Here is a 20,261-nt window from a genome sequence, read left to right on the forward strand (position 1 = left end):
ACGTGACTCTGACATGAAGTTGACATATACGTTCCCTCAAAGTGACATAATTGTTGTCTCTCAGATTCCCACAGATCGGGAGATATTTGCCTTTCACAAATTGACTTTCGAATAATCTCGAAAAATTAAAATGTCTCTATCCTCCAAACCCTTGACATACATTGACGTAACTCTGACAGGATGTTGACATATTCGATTCCTCAAAGTGACATAAGGTTTGTCTCTCAGATTCCTACAGATCGGGAGATATTTGCCTTTAAAAATTGACTTTCGAGTAATCTCGAAAAATTTAAATGTCTCTATCCTCCAAACCCTTGGACATACATTGACGTGACTCTGACATGAAGTTGACATATACGTTCCCTCAAAGTGACATAAGTTTTGTCTCTTAGATTCCTACAGATCGGGAGATATTTACCTTTTAAAAATTGACTTTCAAATAATCTCGAAAAATTTAAATGTCTCTATCCTCCAAACCCTTGGACATACATTGACATGACTCCGACATGAAGTTGACATATACGTTCGCTCAAAGTGACATAAGGTTTGTCTCTCAGATTCCTACAGATCGGGAGATATTTTCCTTTAACAAATTGACTTTCGAATAATCTCGAAAAAATAAAATGTCTCTATCCTCCAAACCGTTGGACATACATTGACGTAACTCTGACATGAAGTTGACATATGCGTTGCCTCAAAGTGACATAAGGTTTGTCTCTCAGATTCCTACAGATCGGGAGATATTTGCCTTTTAAAAATTGACTTTCGAAAAATCTCGAAAAATTCAAATGTCTCTATCCTCCAAACCCTTGGACATACATTGACAAGACTATGACATGAAGTTGACATATACGTTCCCTCAAAGTGACATAAGGTTTGCCTCTCACATTAAAACAGATCGGGAGATATTTGCATTTTAATAATTGACTTTCGAATAATCTCGAAAAATTTAAATGTCTCTATCCTCCAAACCCTTGGACATACATTGACGTGACTCCGACATGAAGTTGACATATACGTTCCCTCAAAGTGACATAAGGTTTGTCTCTCAGATTCCAACAGATCGGGAGATATTTGCCTTTAACAAATTGACTTTCGAATAATCTCGAAAAAATAAAATGTCTCTATCCTCCAAACCGTTGGACATACATTGACGTAACTCTGACATGAAGTTGACATATGCGTTGCCTCAAAGTGACATAAGGTTTGTCTCTCAGATTCCTACAGATCGGGAGATATTTGCCTTTTAAAAATTGACTTTCGAAAAATCTCGAAAAATTCAAATGTCTCTATCCTCCAAACCCTTGGACATACATTGACGTGACTCTGACATGAAGTTGACATATACGTTCCCTCAAAGTGACATAAGGTTTGCCTCTCAGATTAAAACAGATCGGGAGATAATTGCATTTTAATAATTGACTTTCGAATAATCTCGAAAAATTTAAATGTCTCTATCCTCCAAACCCTTGTACATACATTGACGTGACTCCGACATGAAGTTGACATATACGTTCCCTCAAAGTGACATAAGGTTGGTCTCTCAGATGCCTACAGATCGGGAGATATTTGCATTTTAATAATTGACTTTCGAATAATCTCGAAAAATTTAAATGTCTCTATCCTCCAAACCCTTGGACATACATTGACGTGACTCCGACATGAAGTTGACATATACGTTTCCTCAAAGTGACATAAGGTTTGTCTCTCAGATTCCTACAGATCGGGAGATATTTGCCTTTTGAAAATTGACTTTCGAATAATCTCTAAAAATTTAAATGTCTCTATCCTCCAAACCCTTGGACATACATTGACGTGACTCTGACATGAAGTTGACATATACGTTCCCTCAAAGTGACATAATTGTTGTCTCTCAGATTCCTACAGATCGGGAGATATTTGCCTTTCACAAATTGACTTTCGAATAATCTCGAAAAATTAAAATGTCTCTATCCTCCAAACCCTTGACATACATTGACGTAACTCTGACAGGATGTTGACATATTCGATTCCTCAAAGTGACATAAGGTTTGTCTCTCAGATTCCTACAGATCGGGAGATATTTGCCTTTAAAAATTGACTTTCGAATAATCTCGAAAACTTTAAATGTCTCTATCCTCCAAACCCTTGGACATACATTGACGTGACTCTGACATGAAGTTGACATATACGTTCCCTCAAAGTGACATAAGTTTTGTCTCTTAGATTCCTACAGATCGGGAGATATTTACCTTTTAAAAATTGACTTTCAAATAATCTCGAAAAATTTAAATGTCTCTATCCTCCAAACCCTTGGACATACATTGACATGACTCCGACATGAAGTTGACATATACGTTCGCTCAAAGTGACATAAGGTTTGTCTCTCAGATTCCTACAGATCGGGAGATATTTTCCTTTAACAAATTGACTTTCGAATAATCTCGAAAAAATAAAATGTCTCTATCCTCCAAACCGTTGGACATACATTGACGTAACTCTGACATGAAGTTGACATATGCGTTGCCTCAAAGTGACATAAGGTTTGTCTCTCAGATTCCTACAGATCGGGAGATATTTGCCTTTTAAAAATTGACTTTCGAAAAATCTCGAAAAATTCAAATGTCTCTATCCTCCAAACCCTTGGACATACATTGACAAGACTATTACATGAAGTTGACATATACGTTCCCTCAAAGTGACATAAGGTTTGCCTCTCAGATTATAACAGATCGGGAGATATTTGCATTTTAATAATTGACTTTCGAATAATCTCGAAAAATTTAAATGTCTCTATCCTCCAAACCCTTGGACATACATTGACGTAACTCCGACATGAAGTTGACATATACGTTCCCTCAAAGTGACATAAGGTTTGTCTCTCAGATTCCTACAGATCGGGAGATATTTGCCTTTAACAAATTGACTTTCGAATAATCTCGAAAAAATAAAATGTCTCTATCCTCCAAACCGTTGGACATACATTGACGTAACTCTGACATGAAGTTGACATATGCGTTGCCTCAAAGTGACATAAGGTTTGTCTCTCAGATTCCTACAGATCGGGAGATATTTGCCTTTTAAAAATTGACTTTCGAAAAATCTCGAAAAATTCAAATGTCTCTATCCTCCAAACCCTTGGACATACATTGACAAGACTATGACATGAAGTTGGCATATGCGTTCCCTCAAAGTGACATAAGTTTTATCTCTCAGATTCTTACAGATCGGGAGATATTTGCCTATTAAAAATTGACTATCGAATAATCTCAAACAATTAAAATGTCTCTATCCTCCAAACCCTTGGACATACATTGACGTAACTCTGACATGAAGTTGACATATACGTTCCCTCAAAGTGACGTAAGGTTTGTCTTTCAGATGCCTACAGATCGGGAGATATTTGCATTTTAATAATTGACTTTCGAATAATCTCGAGAAATTTAAATGTCTCTATCCTCCAAACCCTTGGACATACATTGACAAGACTATGACATGAAGTTGACATATACGTTCCCTCAAAGTGACATAAGGTTTTCCTCTTAGATTCCCACAGATCGGGAGATATTTGCCTTTTAAAAATTGACTTTCGAATAATCTCGAAAAATTAAAACGTCTCTATCCTACAAACCCTTGGACATACATTGACGTGACTCTGACAGGAAGTTGACACATACGTTCACTAAAAGTGACATAAGGTTGGTCTCTCAGATTCCTACAGATCGGGAGATATTTGCCTTTCACAAATTGACTTTCGAATAATCTCGAAAAATTAAAATGTCTCTATCCTCCAAACCCTTCGACATACATTGACGTAACTCTGACATTAAGTTGACATATACGTTCCCTCAAAGTGACAATAGGTTTGTCTCTCAGATGCCTACAGATCGGGAGATATTTGCCTTTTAAAAATTGACTTTCGAATAATCTCGAAAAATTTAAATGTCTCTATCCTCCAAACCCTTGGACATACATTGACGTGACTCTGACATGAAGTTGACATAAGCGTTCCCTCAAAGTGACATAAGGTTTGTCTCTCAGATTCCTACAGATCGGGAGATATTTGCCTTTAACAAATTGACTTTCGAATAATCTCAAAAAATTCAAATGTCTCTATCCTCCAAACCGTTGGACATACATTGACGTAACTCTGACAGGAAGTTAACATATACGTTCCCTCAAAGTGACATAAGGTTTGTCTCTCAGATGCCTACAGATCGGGAGATATTTGCATTTTAATAATTGACTTTCGAATAATCTCGAAAAATTAAAATGTCTCTATCCTCCAAATCCTTGGACATACATTAACGTGACTCTGACATGAAGGTGACATATGCGTTGCCTCAAAGTGACATAAGGTTTGTCTCTCAGATTCCTACAGATCGGGAGATATTTGCCTTTTAAAAATTGGCTTTCGAATAATCTCGAAAAATTCAAATGTCTCTATCCTCCAAACCCTTGGACATACACTGACAAGACTATGACATGAAGTTGACATATACGTTCCCTCAAAGTGACATAAGGTTTGCCTCTTAGATTCCTACAGATCGGGAGATATTTGCCTTTTAAAAATTGACTTTCGAATAATCTCTAAAAATTTAAATGTGTCTATCCTCCAAACCCTTGGACATACATTGACGTGACTCTGACATGAAGTTGACATATACGTTCCCTCAAAGTGACATAATTGTTGTCTCTCAGATTCCTACAGATCGGGAGATATTTGCCTTTCACAAATTGACTTTCGAATAATCTCGAAAAATTAAAATGTCTCTATCCTCCAAACCCTTGACATACATTGACGTAACTCTGACAGGATGTTGACATATTCGATTCCTCAAAGTGACATAAGGTTTGTCTCTCAGATTCCTACAGATCGGGAGATATTTGCCTTTAAAAATTGACTTTCGAATAATCTCGAAAAATTTAAATGTCTCTATCCTCCAAACCCTTGGACATACATTGACGTGACTCTGACATGAAGTTGACATATACGTTCCCTCAAAGTGACATAAGTTTTGTCTCTTAGATTCCTACAGATCGGGAGATATTTACCTTTTAAAAATTGACTTTCAAATAATCTCGAAAAATTTAAATGTCTCTATCCTCCAAACCCTTGGACATACATTGACATGACTCCGACATGAAGTTGACATATACGTTCGCTCAAAGTGACATAAGGTTTGTCTCTCAGATTCCTACAGATCGGGAGATATTTTCCTTTAACAAATTGACTTTCGAATAATCTCGAAAAAATAAAATGTCTCTATCCTCCAAACCGTTGGACATACATTGACGTAACTCTGACATGAAGTTGACATATGCGTTGCCTCAAAGTGACATAAGGTTTGTCTCTCAGATTCCTACAGATCGGGAGATATTTGCCTTTTAAAAATTGACTTTCGAAAAATCTCGAAAAATTCAAATGTCTCTATCCTCCAAACCCTTGGACATACATTGACAAGACTATTACATGAAGTTGACATATACGTTCCCTCAAAGTGACATAAGGTTTGCCTCTCAGATTATAACAGATCGGGAGATATTTGCATTTTAATAATTGACTTTCGAATAATCTCGAAAAATTTAAATGTCTCTATCCTCCAAACCCTTGGACATACATTGACGTGACTCCGACATGAAGTTGACATATACGTTCCCTCAAAGTGACATAAGGTTTGTCTCTCAGATTCCTACAGATCGGGAGATATTTGCCTTTAACAAATTGACTTTCGAATAATCTCGAAAAAATAAAATGTCTCTATCCTCCAAACCGTTGGACATACATTGACGTAACTCTGACATGAAGTTGACATATGCGTTGCCTCAAAGTGACATAAGGTTTGTCTCTCAGATTCCTACAGATCGGGAGATATTTGCCTTTTAAAAATTGACTTTCGAAAAATCTCGAAAAATTCAAATGTCTCTATCCTCCAAACCCTTGGACATACATTGACAAGACTATGACATGAAGTTGGCATATGCGTTCCCTCAAAGTGACATAAGTTTTATCTCTCAGATTCTTACAGATCGGGAGATATTTGCCTATTAAAAATTGACTATCGAATAATCTCAAACAATTAAAATGTCTCTATCCTCCAAACCCTTGGACATACATTGACGTGACTCTGACATGAAGTTGACATATGCGTTCCCTCAAAGTGACATAAGGTTTGTCTCTCAGATTCCTACAGATCGGGAGATATTTGCCTTTAACAAATTGACTTTCGAATAATCTCGAAAAAATAAAATGTCTCTATCCTCCAAACCGTTGGACATACATTGACGTAACTCTGACATGAAGTTGACATATGCGTTGCCTCAAAGTGACATAAGGTTTGTCTCTCAGATTCCTACAGATCGGGAGATATTTGCCTTTTAAAAATTGACTTTCGAAAAATCTCGAAAAATTCAAATGTCTCTATCCTCCAAACCCTTGGACATACATTGACAAGACTATGACATGAAGTTGACATATACGTTCCCTCAAAGTGACATAAGGTTTGCCTCTCACATTAAAACAGATCGGGAGATATTTGCATTTTAATAATTGACTTTCGAATAATCTCGAAAAATTTAAATGTCTCTATCCTCCAAACCCTTGGACATACATTGACGTGACTCCGACATGAAGTTGACATATACGTTCCCTCAAAGTGACATAAGGTTTGTCTCTCAGATTCCAACAGATCGGGAGATATTTGCCTTTAACAAATTGACTTTCGAATAATCTCGAAAAAATAAAATGTCTCTATCCTCCAAACCGTTGGACATACATTGACGTAACTCTGACATGAAGTTGACATATGCGTTGCCTCAAAGTGACATAAGGTTTGTCTCTCAGATTCCTACAGATCGGGAGATATTTGCCTTTTAAAAATTGACTTTCGAAAAATCTCGAAAAATTCAAATGTCTCTATCCTCCAAACCCTTGGACATACATTGACGTGACTCTGACATGAAGTTGACATATACGTTCCCTCAAAGTGACATAAGGTTTGCCTCTCAGATTAAAACAGATCGGGAGATAATTGCATTTTAATAATTGACTTTCGAATAATCTCGAAAAATTTAAATGTCTCTATCCTCCAAACCCTTGTACATACATTGACGTGACTCCGACATGAAGTTGACATATACGTTCCCTCAAAGTGACATAAGGTTGGTCTCTCAGATGCCTACAGATCGGGAGATATTTGCATTTTAATAATTGACTTTCGAATAATCTCGAAAAATTGAAATGTCTCTATCCTCCAAACCCTTGGACATACATTGACGTGACTCCGACATGAAGTTGACATATACGTTTCCTCAAAGTGACATAAGGTTTGTCTCTCAGATTCCTACAGATCGGGAGATATTTGCCTTTTGAAAATTGACTTTCGAATAATCTCTAAAAATTTAAATGTCTCTATCCTCCAAACCCTTGGACATACATTGACGTGACTCTGACATGAAGTTGACATATACGTTCCCTCAAAGTGACATAATTGTTGTCTCTCAGATTCCTACAGATCGGGAGATATTTGCCTTTCACAAATTGACTTTCGAATAATCTCGAAAAATTAAAATGTCTCTATCCTCCAAACCCTTGACATACATTGACGTAACTCTGACAGGATGTTGACATATTCGATTCCTCAAAGTGACATAAGGTTTGTCTCTCAGATTCCTACAGATCGGGAGATATTTGCCTTTAAAAATTGACTTTCGAATAATCTCGAAAAATTTAAATGTCTCTATCCTCCAAACCCTTGGACATACATTGACGTGACTCTGACATGAAGTTGACATATACGTTCCCTCAAAGTGACATAAGTTTTGTCTCTTAGATTCCTACAGATCGGGAGATATTTACCTTTTAAAAATTGACTTTCAAATAATCTCGAAAAATTTAAATGTCTCTATCCTCCAAACCCTTGGACATACATTGACATGACTCCGACATGAAGTTGACATATACGTTCGCTCAAAGTGACATAAGGTTTGTCTCTCAGATTCCTACAGATCGGGAGATATTTTCCTTTAACAAATTGACTTTCGAATAATCTCGAAAAAATAAAATGTCTCTATCCTCCAAACCGTTGGACATACATTGACGTAACTCTGACATGAAGTTGACATATGCGTTGCCTCAAAGTGACATAAGGTTTGTCTCTCAGATTCCTACAGATCGGGAGATATTTGCCTTTTAAAAATTGACTTTCGAAAAATCTCGAAAAATTCAAATGTCTCTATCCTCCAAACCCTTGGACATACATTGACAAGACTATTACATGAAGTTGACATATACGTTCCCTCAAAGTGACATAAGGTTTGCCTCTCAGATTATAACAGATCGGGAGATATTTGCATTTTAATAATTGACTTTCGAATAATCTCGAAAAATTTAAATGTCTCTATCCTCCAAACCCTTGGACATACATTGACGTGACTCCGACATGAAGTTGACATATACGTTCCCTCAAAGTGACATAAGGTTTGTCTCTCAGATTCCTACAGATCGGGAGATATTTGCCTTTAACAAATTGACTTTCGAATAATCTCGAAAAAATAAAATGTCTCTATCCTCCAAACCGTTGGACATACATTGACGTAACTCTGACATGAAGTTGACATATGCGTTGCCTCAAAGTGACATAAGGTTTGTCTCTCAGATTCCTACAGATCGGGAGATATTTGCCTTTTAAAAATTGACTTTCGAAAAATCTCGAAAAATTCAAATGTCTCTATCCTCCAAACCCTTGGACATACATTGACAAGACTATGACATGAAGTTGGCATATGCGTTCCCTCAAAGTGACATAAGTTTTATCTCTCAGATTCTTACAGATCGGGAGATATTTGCCTATTAAAAATTGACTATCGAATAATCTCAAACAATTAAAATGTCTCTATCCTCCAAACCCTTGGACATACATTGACGTAACTCTGACAGGAAGTTGACACATACGTTCCCTCAAAGTGACATAAGGTTTTCCTCTTAGATTCCCACAGATCGGGAGATATTTGCCTTTTAAAAATTGACTTTCGAATAATCTCGAAAAATTAAAACGTCTCTATCCTACAAACCCTTGGACATACATTGACGTGACTCTGACAGGAAGTTGACACATACGTTCACTAAAAGTGACATAAGGTTGGTCTCTCAGATTCCTACAGATCGGGAGATATTTGCCTTTCACAAATTGACTTTCGAATAATCTCGAAAAATTAAAATGTCTCTATCCTCCAAACCCTTCGACATACATTGACGTAACTCTGACATTAAGTTGACATATACGTTCCCTCAAAGTGACAATAGGTTTGTCTCTCAGATGCCTACAGATCGGGAGATATTTGCCTTTTAAAAATTAACTTTCGAATAATCTCGAAAAATTTAAATGTCTCTATCCTCCAAACCCTTGGACATACATTGACGTGACTCTGACATGAAGTTGACATAAGCGTTCCCTCAAAGTGACATAAGGTTTGTCTCTCAGATTCCTACAGATCGGGAGATATTTGCCTTTAACAAATTGACTTTCGAATAATCTCGAAAAATTCAAATGTCTCTATCCTCCAAACCGTTGGACATACATTGACGTAACTCTGACAGGAAGTTAACATATACGTTCCCTCAAAGTGACATAAGGTTTGTCTCTCAGATGCCTACAGATCGGGAGATATTTGCATTTTAAAAATTGACTTTCGAATAATCTCGAAAAATTAAAATGTCTCTATCCTCCAAATCCTTGGACATACATTAACGTGACTCTGACATGAAGGTGACATATGCGTTGCCTCAAAGTGACATAAGGTTTGTCTCTCAGATTCCTACAGATCGGGAGATATTTGCCTTTTAAAAATTGGCTTTCGAATAATCTCGAAAAATTCAAATGTCTCTATCCTCCAAACCCTTGGACATACACTGACAAGACTATGACATGAAGTTGACATATACGTTCCCTCAAAGTGACATAAGGTTTGCCTCTTAGATTCCTACAGATCGGGAGATATTTGCCTTTTAAAAATTGACTTTCGAATAATCTCTAAAAATTTAAATGTGTCTATCCTCCAAACCCTTGGACATACATTGACGTGACTCTGACACGAAGTTGATATATACGTTATCTCAAGGTGACATAAGTTTTGTCTCTCAGATTCCTACAGATCGGGAGATATTTGCCTTTTAAAAATTGACTTTCGAATAATCTCTAAAATTTAAATGTCTCTATCCTCCAAACCTTTGGTCATACATTGACGTGACTATGACATGAAGTTGACATATACGTTTCCTCAAAGTGACATAAGTTTTGTCTCTTAGATTCCTACAGATCGGGAGATATTTACCTTTTAAAAATTGACTTTCAAATAATCTCGAGAAATTTAAATGTCTCTATCCTCCAAACCCTTGGACATACATTGACGTGACTCCGACATGAAGTTGACATATACGTTCGCTCAAAGTGACATAAGGTTTGTCTCTCAGATTCCTACAGATCGGGAGATATTTTCCTTTAACAAATTGACTTTCGAATAATCTCGAAAAAATAAAATGTCTCTATCCTCCAAACCGTTGGACATACATTGACGTAACTCTGACATGAAGTTGACATATGCGTTCCCTCAAAGTGACATAAGTTTTGTCTCTCAGATTCCTACAGATCGGGAGATATTTGCCTTTTAAAAATTGACTTTCGAAAAATCTCGAAAAATTCAAATGTCTCTATCCTCCAAACCCTTGGACATACATTGACAAGACTATGACATGGAGTTGACATATACGTTCCCTCAAAGTGACATAAGGTTTGCCTCTCAGATTAAAACAGATCGGGAGATATTTGCATTTTAATAATTGACTTTCGAATAATCTCGAAAAATTTAAATGTCTCTATCATCCAAACCCTTGGACATACATTGACGTGACTCCGACATGAAGTTGACATATACGTTCCCTCAAAGTGACATAAGGTTGGTCTCTCAGATGCCTACAGATCGGGAGATATTTGCATTTTAATAATTGACTTTCGAATAATCTCGAAAAAATTTAAATGTCTCTATCCTCCAAACCCTTGGACATACATTGACGTGACTCCGACATGAAGTTGACATATACATTTCCTCAAAGTGACATAAGGTTTGTCTCTCAGATTCCTACAGATCGGGAGATATTTGCCTTTTAAAAATTGACTTTCGAATAATCTCTAAATTTTAAATGTCTCTATACTCCAAACCTTTTGACATACATTGACGTAACTATGACATGAAGTTGACATATACGTTCCCTCAAAGTGACATAAGTTTTGTCTCTAAGATTCCTACAGATCGGGAGATATTTGCCTTTTAAAAATTGACATTCGAATAATCTCGAAAAATTGATATGTCTCTATCCTCCAAACCCTTGGACATACATTGACGTGACTCTGACATGAAGTTGACATATACGTTCCCTCAAAGGGACATAAGGTTTGTCTCTAAGATTCCTACAGATCGGGAGATATTTGCCTTTTAAAAATTGACTTTCGAATAATCTCGAAAAATTTAAATGTCTCTATCCTCCAAACCCTTGGACATACATTGACGTGACTCTGACATGAAGTTGACATAAGCGGTCCCTCAAAGTGACATAAGGTTTGTCTCTCAGATTCCTACAGATCGGGAGATATTTGCCTTTTAAAAATTGACTTTCGAATAATCTCAATAAATTTAAATGTCTCTATCCTCCAAACCCTTGGACATACATTGACGTGACTCTGACATGTAGTTGACATATACGTTACCTCAAAGTGACATAATTTTTGTCTCTCAGATTCCTACAGATCGGGAGATATTAGCCTTTTAAAAATTGACTTTCGAATAATCTCTAAAGTTTAAATGTCTCTATCCTCCAAACCTTTTGACATACATTGACGTAACTATGACATGAAGTTGACATTTACGTTTCCTCAAAGTGACATAAGTTTTGTCTCTAAGATTCCTACAGATCGAGAGATATTTGCCTTTTAAAAATTGACTTTCGAATAATCTCTAAAAATTGAAATGTCTCTATCCTCCAAACCCTTGGACATACATTGACGTGACTCTGACATGAAGTTGACATATGCGTTCCCTCAAAGTGACATAAGGTTTGTCTCTCAGATTCCTACAGATCGGGAGATATTTGCCTTTAACAAATTGACTTTCGAATAATCTCGAAAAAATAAAATGTCTCTATCCTCCAAACCGTTGGACATACATTGACGTAACTCTGACATGAAGTTGACATATGCGTTGCCTCAAAGTGACATAAGGTTTGTCTCTCAGATTCCTACAGATCGGGAGATATTTGCCTTTTAAAAATTGACTTTCGAAAAATCTCGAAAAATTCAAATGTCTCTATCCTCCAAACCCTTGGACATACATTGACAAGACTATGACATGAAGTTGACATATACGTTCCCTCAAAGTGACATAAGGTTTGCCTCTCACATTAAAACAGATCGGGAGATATTTGCATTTTAATAATTGACTTTCGAATAATCTCGAAAAATTTAAATGTCTCTATCCTCCAAACCCTTGGACATACATTGACGTGACTCCGACATGAAGTTGACATATACGTTCCCTCAAAGTGACATAAGGTTTGTCTCTCAGATTCCAACAGATCGGGAGATATTTGCCTTTAACAAATTGACTTTCGAATAATCTCGAAAAAATTAAATGTCTCTATCCTCCAAACCGTTGGACATACATTGACGTAACTCTGACATGAAGTTGACATATGCGTTGCCTCAAAGTGACATAAGGTTTGTCTCTCAGATTCCTACAGATCGGGAGATATTTGCCTTTTAAAAATTGACTTTCGAAAAATCTCGAAAAATTCAAATGTCTCTATCCTCCAAACCCTTGGACATACATTGACGTGACTCTGACATGAAGTTGACATATACGTTCCCTCAAAGTGACATAAGGTTTGCCTCTCAGATTAAAACAGATCGGGAGATAATTGCATTTTAATAATTGACTTTCGAATAATCTCGAAAAATTTAAATGTCTCTATCCTCCAAACCCTTGTACATACATTGACGTGACTCCGACATGAAGTTGACATATACGTTCCCTCAAAGTGACATAAGGTTGGTCTCTCAGATGCCTACAGATCGGGAGATATTTGCATTTTAATAATTGACTTTCGAATAATCTCGAAAAATTTAAATGTCTCTATCCTCCAAACCCTTGGACATACATTGACGTGACTCCGACATGAAGTTGACATATACGTTTCCTCAAAGTGACATAAGGTTTGTCTCTCAGATTCCTACAGATCGGGAGATATTTGCCTTTTGAAAATTGACTTTCGAATAATCTCTAAAAATTTAAATGTCTCTATCCTCCAAACCCTTGGACATACATTGACGTGACTCTGACATGAAGTTGACATATACGTTCCCTCAAAGTGACATAATTGTTGTCTCTCAGATTCCTACAGATCGGGAGATATTTGCCTTTCACAAATTGACTTTCGAATAATCTCGAAAAATTAAAATGTCTCTATCCTCCAAACCCTTGACATACATTGACGTAACTCTGACAGGATGTTGACATATTCGATTCCTCAAAGTGACATAAGGTTTGTCTCTCAGATTCCTACAGATCGGGAGATATTTGCCTTTAAAAATTGACTTTGGAATAATCTCGAAAAATTTAAATGTCTCTATCCTCCAAACCCTTGGACATACATTGACGTGACTCTGACATGAAGTTGACATATACGTTCCCTCAAAGTGACATAAGTTTTGTCTCTTAGATTCCTACAGATCGGGAGATATTTACCTTTTAAAAATTGACTTTCAAATAATCTCGAAAAATTTAAATGTCTCTATCCTCCAAACCCTTGGACATACATTGACATGACTCCGACATGAAGTTGACATATACGTTCGCTCAAAGTGACATAAGGTTTGTCTCTCAGAATCCTACAGATCGGGAGATATTTTCCTTTAACAAATTGACTTTCGAATAATCTCGAAAAAATAAAATGTCTCTATCCTCCAAACCGTTGGACATACATTGACGTAACTCTGACATGAAGTTGACATATGCGTTCCCTCAAAGTGACATAAGTTTTGTCTCTAAGATTCCTACAGATCGGGAGATATTTGCCTTTTAAAAATTGACTTTCGAATAATCTCGAAAAATTGATATGTCTCTATCCTCCAAACCCTTGGACATACATTGACAAGACTATGACATGGAGTTGACATATACGTTCCCTCAAAGTGACATAAGGTTTGCCTCTCAGATTAAAACAGATCGGGAGATATTTGCATTTTAATAGTTGACTTTCGAATAATCTCGAAAAATTTAAATGTCTCTATCATCCAAACCCTTGGACATACATTGACGTGACTCCGACATGAAGTTGACATATACATTTCCTCAAAGTGACATAAGGTTGGTCTCTCAGATGCCTACAGATCGGGAGATATTTGCATTTTAATAAATGACTTTCGAATAATCTCGAAAAAATTTAAATGTCTCTATCCTCCAAACCCTTGGACATACATTGACGTGACTCCGACATGAAGTTGACATATACATTTCCTCAAAGTGACATAAGGTTTGTCTCTCAGATTCCTACAGATCGGGAGATATTTGCCTTTAACAAATTGACTTTCGAATAATCTCGAAAAATTCAAATGTCTCTATCCTCCAAACCGTTGGACATACATTGACACAACTCTGACAGGAAGTTGACATATACGTTCCCTCAAAGTGACATAAGGTTTGCATCTTAGATTCCTACAGATCGGGAGATATTTGCCTTTTAAAAATTGACTTTCGAATAATCTCTAAAAATTTAAATGTGTCTATCCTCCAAACCCTTGGACATACATTGACGTGACTATGACATGAAGTTAACATATACGTTCCCTCAAAGTGACATAAGGTTGGTCTCTCAGATGCCTACAGATCGGGAGTTATTTGCATTTTAATAATTGACTTTCGAATAATCTCGAAAAATTTAAATGTCTTTATCCTCCAAACCCTTGGACATACATTGACGTGACTCCGACATGAAATTGACATATACGTTTCCTCAAAGTGACATAAGGTTTGTCTCTCAGAATCCTACAGATCGGGAGATATTTGCCTTTTAAAAATTGACTTTCGAATAATCTCTAAAAATTTAAATGTCTCTATCCTCCAAACCCTTGGACATACATTGACGTGACTCTGACATGAAGTTGACATATACGTTTCCTCAAAGTGACATAAGGTTTGTCTCTCAGATTCCTACAGATCGGGAGATATTTGCCTTTTAAAAATTGACTTTCGAATAATCTCTATAAATTTAAATGTCTCTATCCTCCAAACCCTTCTACATACAATGACGTGACTCCGACATGAAGTTGACATATACGTTCCCTCAAAGTGACATACGTTTTGACTTTCAGATTCCTACAGGTTGGGAGATATTTGCCTTTTAAAAATTGACTTTCGAATAATCTCTAAAAATTTAAATGTCTCTATCCTCCAAACCCTTCTACATACATTGACGTGACTATGACAGCAAGTTGACATATACGTTTCCTCAAAGTGACATAAGGTTTGTCGCTCAGATTCCTACAGATCGGGAGATATTTGCCTTTTGAAAATTGACTTTCGAATAATCTCTAAAAATTTAAATGTCTCTATCCTCCAAACCCTTGGACATACATTGACGTGACTCTGACATGAAGTTGACATATACGTTTCCTCAAAGTGACATCAGGTTTGTCTCTCAGATTCCTACAGATCGGGAGATATTTGCCTTTTAAAAATTGACTTTCGAATAATCTCTAAAGTTTAAATGTCTCTATCCTCCAAACCTTTTGACAAACATTGACGTAACTATGACATGAAGTTGACATATACGTTCCCTCAAAGTGACATAAGTTTTGTCTCTAAGATTCCTACAGATCGAGAGATATTTGCCTTTTAAAAATTGACTTTCGAATAATCTCGAAAAATTGAAATGTCTCTATCCTCCAAACCCTTGGACATACATTGACGTGACTCTGACATGAAGTTGACATATGCGTTCCCTCAAAGTGACATAAGGTTTGTCTCTCAGATTCCTACAGATCGGGAGATATTTGCCTTTAACAAATTGACTTTCGAATAATCTCGAAAAAATAAAATGTCTCTATCCTCCAAACCGTTGGACATACATTGACGTAACTCTGACATGAAGTTGACATATGCGTTGCCTCAAAGTGACATAAGGTTTGTCTCTCAGATTCCTACAGATCGGGAGATATTTGCCTTTTAAAAATTGACTTTCGAAAAATCTCGAAAAATTCAAATGTCTCTATCCTCCAAACCCTTGGACATATATTGACAAGACTATGACATGAAGTTGACATATACGTTCCCTCAAAGTGACATAAGGTTTGCCTCTCAGATTATAACAGATCGGGAGATATTTGCATTTTAATAATTGACTTTCGAATAATCTCGAAAAATTTAAATGTCTCTATCCTCCAAACCCTTGGACATACATTGACGTGACTCCGACATGAAGTTGACATATACGTTCCCTCAAAGTGACATAAGGTTTGTCTCTCAGATTCCTACAGATCGGGAGATATTTGCCTTTAACAAATTGACTTTCGAATAATCTCGAAAAAATAAAATGTCTCTATCCTCCAAACCGTTGGACATACATTGACGTAACTCTGACATGAAGTTGACATATGCGTTGCCTCAAAGTGACATAAGGTTTGTCTCTCAGATTCCTACAGATCGGGAGATATTTGCCTTTTAAAAATTGACTTTCGAAAAATCTCGAAAAATTCAAATGTCTCTATCCTCCAAACCCTTGGACATACATTGACAAGACTATGACATGAAGTTGGCATATGCGTTCCCTCAAAGTGACATAAGTTTTATCTCTCAGATTCTTACAGATCGGGAGATATTTGCCTTTTAAAAATTGACTATCGAATAATCTCAAAAAATTAAAATGTCTCTATCCTCCAAACCCTTGGACATACATTGACGTAACTCTGACATGAAGTTGAAATATACGTTCCCTCAAAGTGACGTAAGGTTTGTTTTTCAGATGCCTACAGATCGGGAGATATTTGCATTTTAATAATTGACTTTCGAATAATCTCGAGAAATGTAAATGTCTCTATCCTCCAAACCCTTGGACATACATTGACAAGACTATGACATGAAGTTGACATATACGTTCCCTCAACGTGACATAAGGTTTTCCTCTTAGATTCCCACAGATCGGGAGATATTTGCCTTTTAAAAATTGACTTTCGAATAATCTCGAAAAATTAAAACGTCTCTATCCTCCAAACCCTTGGACATACATTGACGTGACTCTGACAGGAAGTTGACACATACGTTCCCTAAAAGTGACATAAGGTTGGTCTCTCAGATTCCTACAGATCGGGAGATATTTGCCTTTCACAAATTGACTTTCGAATAATCTCGAAAAATTAAAATGTCTCTATCCTCCAAACCCTTCGACATACATTGACGTAACTCTGACATTAAGTTGACATATACGTTCCCTCAAAGTGACAATAGGTTTGTCTCTCAGATGCCTACAGATCGGGAGATATTTGCCTTTTAAAAATTGACTTTCGAATAATCTCGAAAAATTTAAATGTCTCTATCCTCCAAACCCTTGGACATACATTGACGTGACTCTGACATGAAGTTGACATAAGCGTTCCCTCAAAGTGACATAAGGTTTGTCTCTCAGATAATACAGATCGGGAGATATTTGCCTTTAACAAATTGACTTTCGAATAATCTCGAAAAATTCAAATGTCTCTATCCTCCAAACCGTTGGACATACATTGACGTAACTCTGACAGGAAGTTAACATATACGTTCCCTCAAAGTGACATAAGGTTTGTCTCTCAGATGCCTACAGATCGGGAGATATTTGCATTTTAAAAATTGACTTTCGAATAATCTCGAAAAATTAAAATGTCTCTATCCTCCAAATCCTTGGACATACATTAACGTGACTCTGACATGAAGGTGACATATGCGTTGCCTCAAAGTGACATAAGGTTTGTCTCTCAGATTCCTACAGATCGGGAGATATTTGCCTTTTAAAAATTGGCTTTCGAATAATCTCGAAAAATTCAAATGTCTCTATCCTCCAAACCCTTGGACATACACTGACAAGACTATGACATGAAGTTGACATATACGTTCCCTCAAAGTGACATAAGGTTTGCCTCTTAGATTCCTACAGATCGGGAGATATTTGCCTTTTAAAAATTGACTTTCGAATAATCTCTAAAAATTTAAATGTGTCTATCCTCCAAACCCTTGGACATACATTGACGTGACTCTGACACGAAGTTGATATATACGTTATCTCAAAGTGACATAAGTTTTGTCTCTCAGATTCCTACAGATCCTGAGATATTTGCCTTTTAAAAATTGACTTTCGAATAATCTCTAAAATTTAAATGTCTCTATCCTCCAAACCTTTGGTCATACATTGACGTGACTATGACATGAAGTTGACATATACGTTTCCTCAAAGTGACATAAGTTTTGTCTCTTAGATTCCAACAGATCGGGAGATATTTACCTTTTAAAAATTGACTTTCAAATAATCTCGAAAAATTTAAATGTCTCTATCCTCCAAACCCTTGGACATACATTGACGTGACTCCGACATGAAGTTGACATATACGTTCGCTCAAAGTGACATAAGGTTTGTCTCTCAGATTCCTACAGATCGGGAGATATTTGCCTTTTAAAAATTGACTTTCGAAAAATCTCGAAAAATTCAAATGTCTCTATCCTCCAAACCCTTGGACATACATTGACAAGACTATGACATGAAGTTGGCATATGCGTTCCCTCAAAGTGACATAAGTTTTATCTCTCAGATTCTTACAGATCGGGAGATATTTGCCTTTTAAAAATTGACTATCGAATAATCTCAAAAAATTAAAATGTCTCTATCCTCCAAACCCTTGGACATACATTGACGTAACTCTGACATGAAGTTGAAATATACGTTCCCTCAAAGTGACGTAAGGTTTGTTTTTCAGATGCCTACAAATCGGGAGATATTTGCATTTTAATAATTGACTTTCGAATAATCTCGAGAAATGTAAATGTCTCTATCCTCCAAACCCTTGGACATACATTGACAAGACTATGACATGAAGTTGACATATACGTTCCCTCAACGTGACATAAGGTTTTCCTCTTAGATTCCCACAGATCGGGAGATATTTGCCTTTTAAAAATTGACTTTCGAATAATCTCGAAAAATTAAAACGTCTCTATCCTCCAAACTCTTGGACATACATTGACGTGACTCTGACAGGAAGTTGACACATACGTTCCCTAAAAGTGACATAAGGTTGGTCTCTCAGATTCCTACAGATCGGGAGATATTTGCCTTTCACAAATTGACTTTCGAATAATCTCGAAAAATTAAAATGTCTCTATCCTCCAAACCCTTCGACATACATTGACGTAACTCTGACATTAAGTTGACATATACGTTCCCTCAAAGTGACAATAGGTTTGTCTCTCAGATGCCTACAGATCGGGAGATATTTGCCTTTTAAAAATTGACTTTCGAATAATCTCGAAAAATTTAAATGTCTCTATCCTCCAAACCCTTGGACATACATTGACGTGACTCTGACATGAAGTTGACATAAGCGTTCCCTCAAAGTGACATAAGGTTTGTCTCTCAGATTAATACAGATCGGGAGATATTTGCCTTTAACAAATTGACTTTCGAATAATCTCGAAAAATTCAAATGTCTCTATCCTCCAAACCGTTGGACATACATTGACGTAACTCTGACAGGAAGTTAACATATACGTTCCCTCAAAGTGACATAAGGTTTGTCTCTCAGATGCCTACAGATCGGGAGATATTTGCATTTTAAAAATTGACTTTCGAATAATCTCGAAAAATTAAAATGTCTCTATCCTCCAAATCCTTGGACATACATTAACGTGACTCTGACATGAAGGTGACATATGCGTTGCCTCAAAGTGACATAAGGTTTGTCTCTCAGATTCCTACAGATCGGGAGATATTTGCCTTTTAAAAATTGGCTTTCGAATAATCTCGAAAAATTCAAATGTCTCTATCCTCCAAACCCTTGGACATACACTGACAAGACTATGACATGAAGTTGACATATACGTTCCCTCAAAGTGACATAAGGTTTGCCTCTTAGATTCCTACAGATCGGGAGATATTTGCCTTTTAAAAATTGACTTTCGAATAATCTCTAAAAATTTAAATGTGTCTATCCTCC

Source organism: Zootermopsis nevadensis, unplaced genomic scaffold (genome assembly GCF_977971745.1).
Source record: "Zootermopsis nevadensis isolate Lab colony 2312 unplaced genomic scaffold, Znev_1.0 Znev_ptg000028l, whole genome shotgun sequence".
Lineage (NCBI taxonomy): Eukaryota > Metazoa > Arthropoda > Insecta > Blattodea > Termopsidae > Zootermopsis > Zootermopsis nevadensis.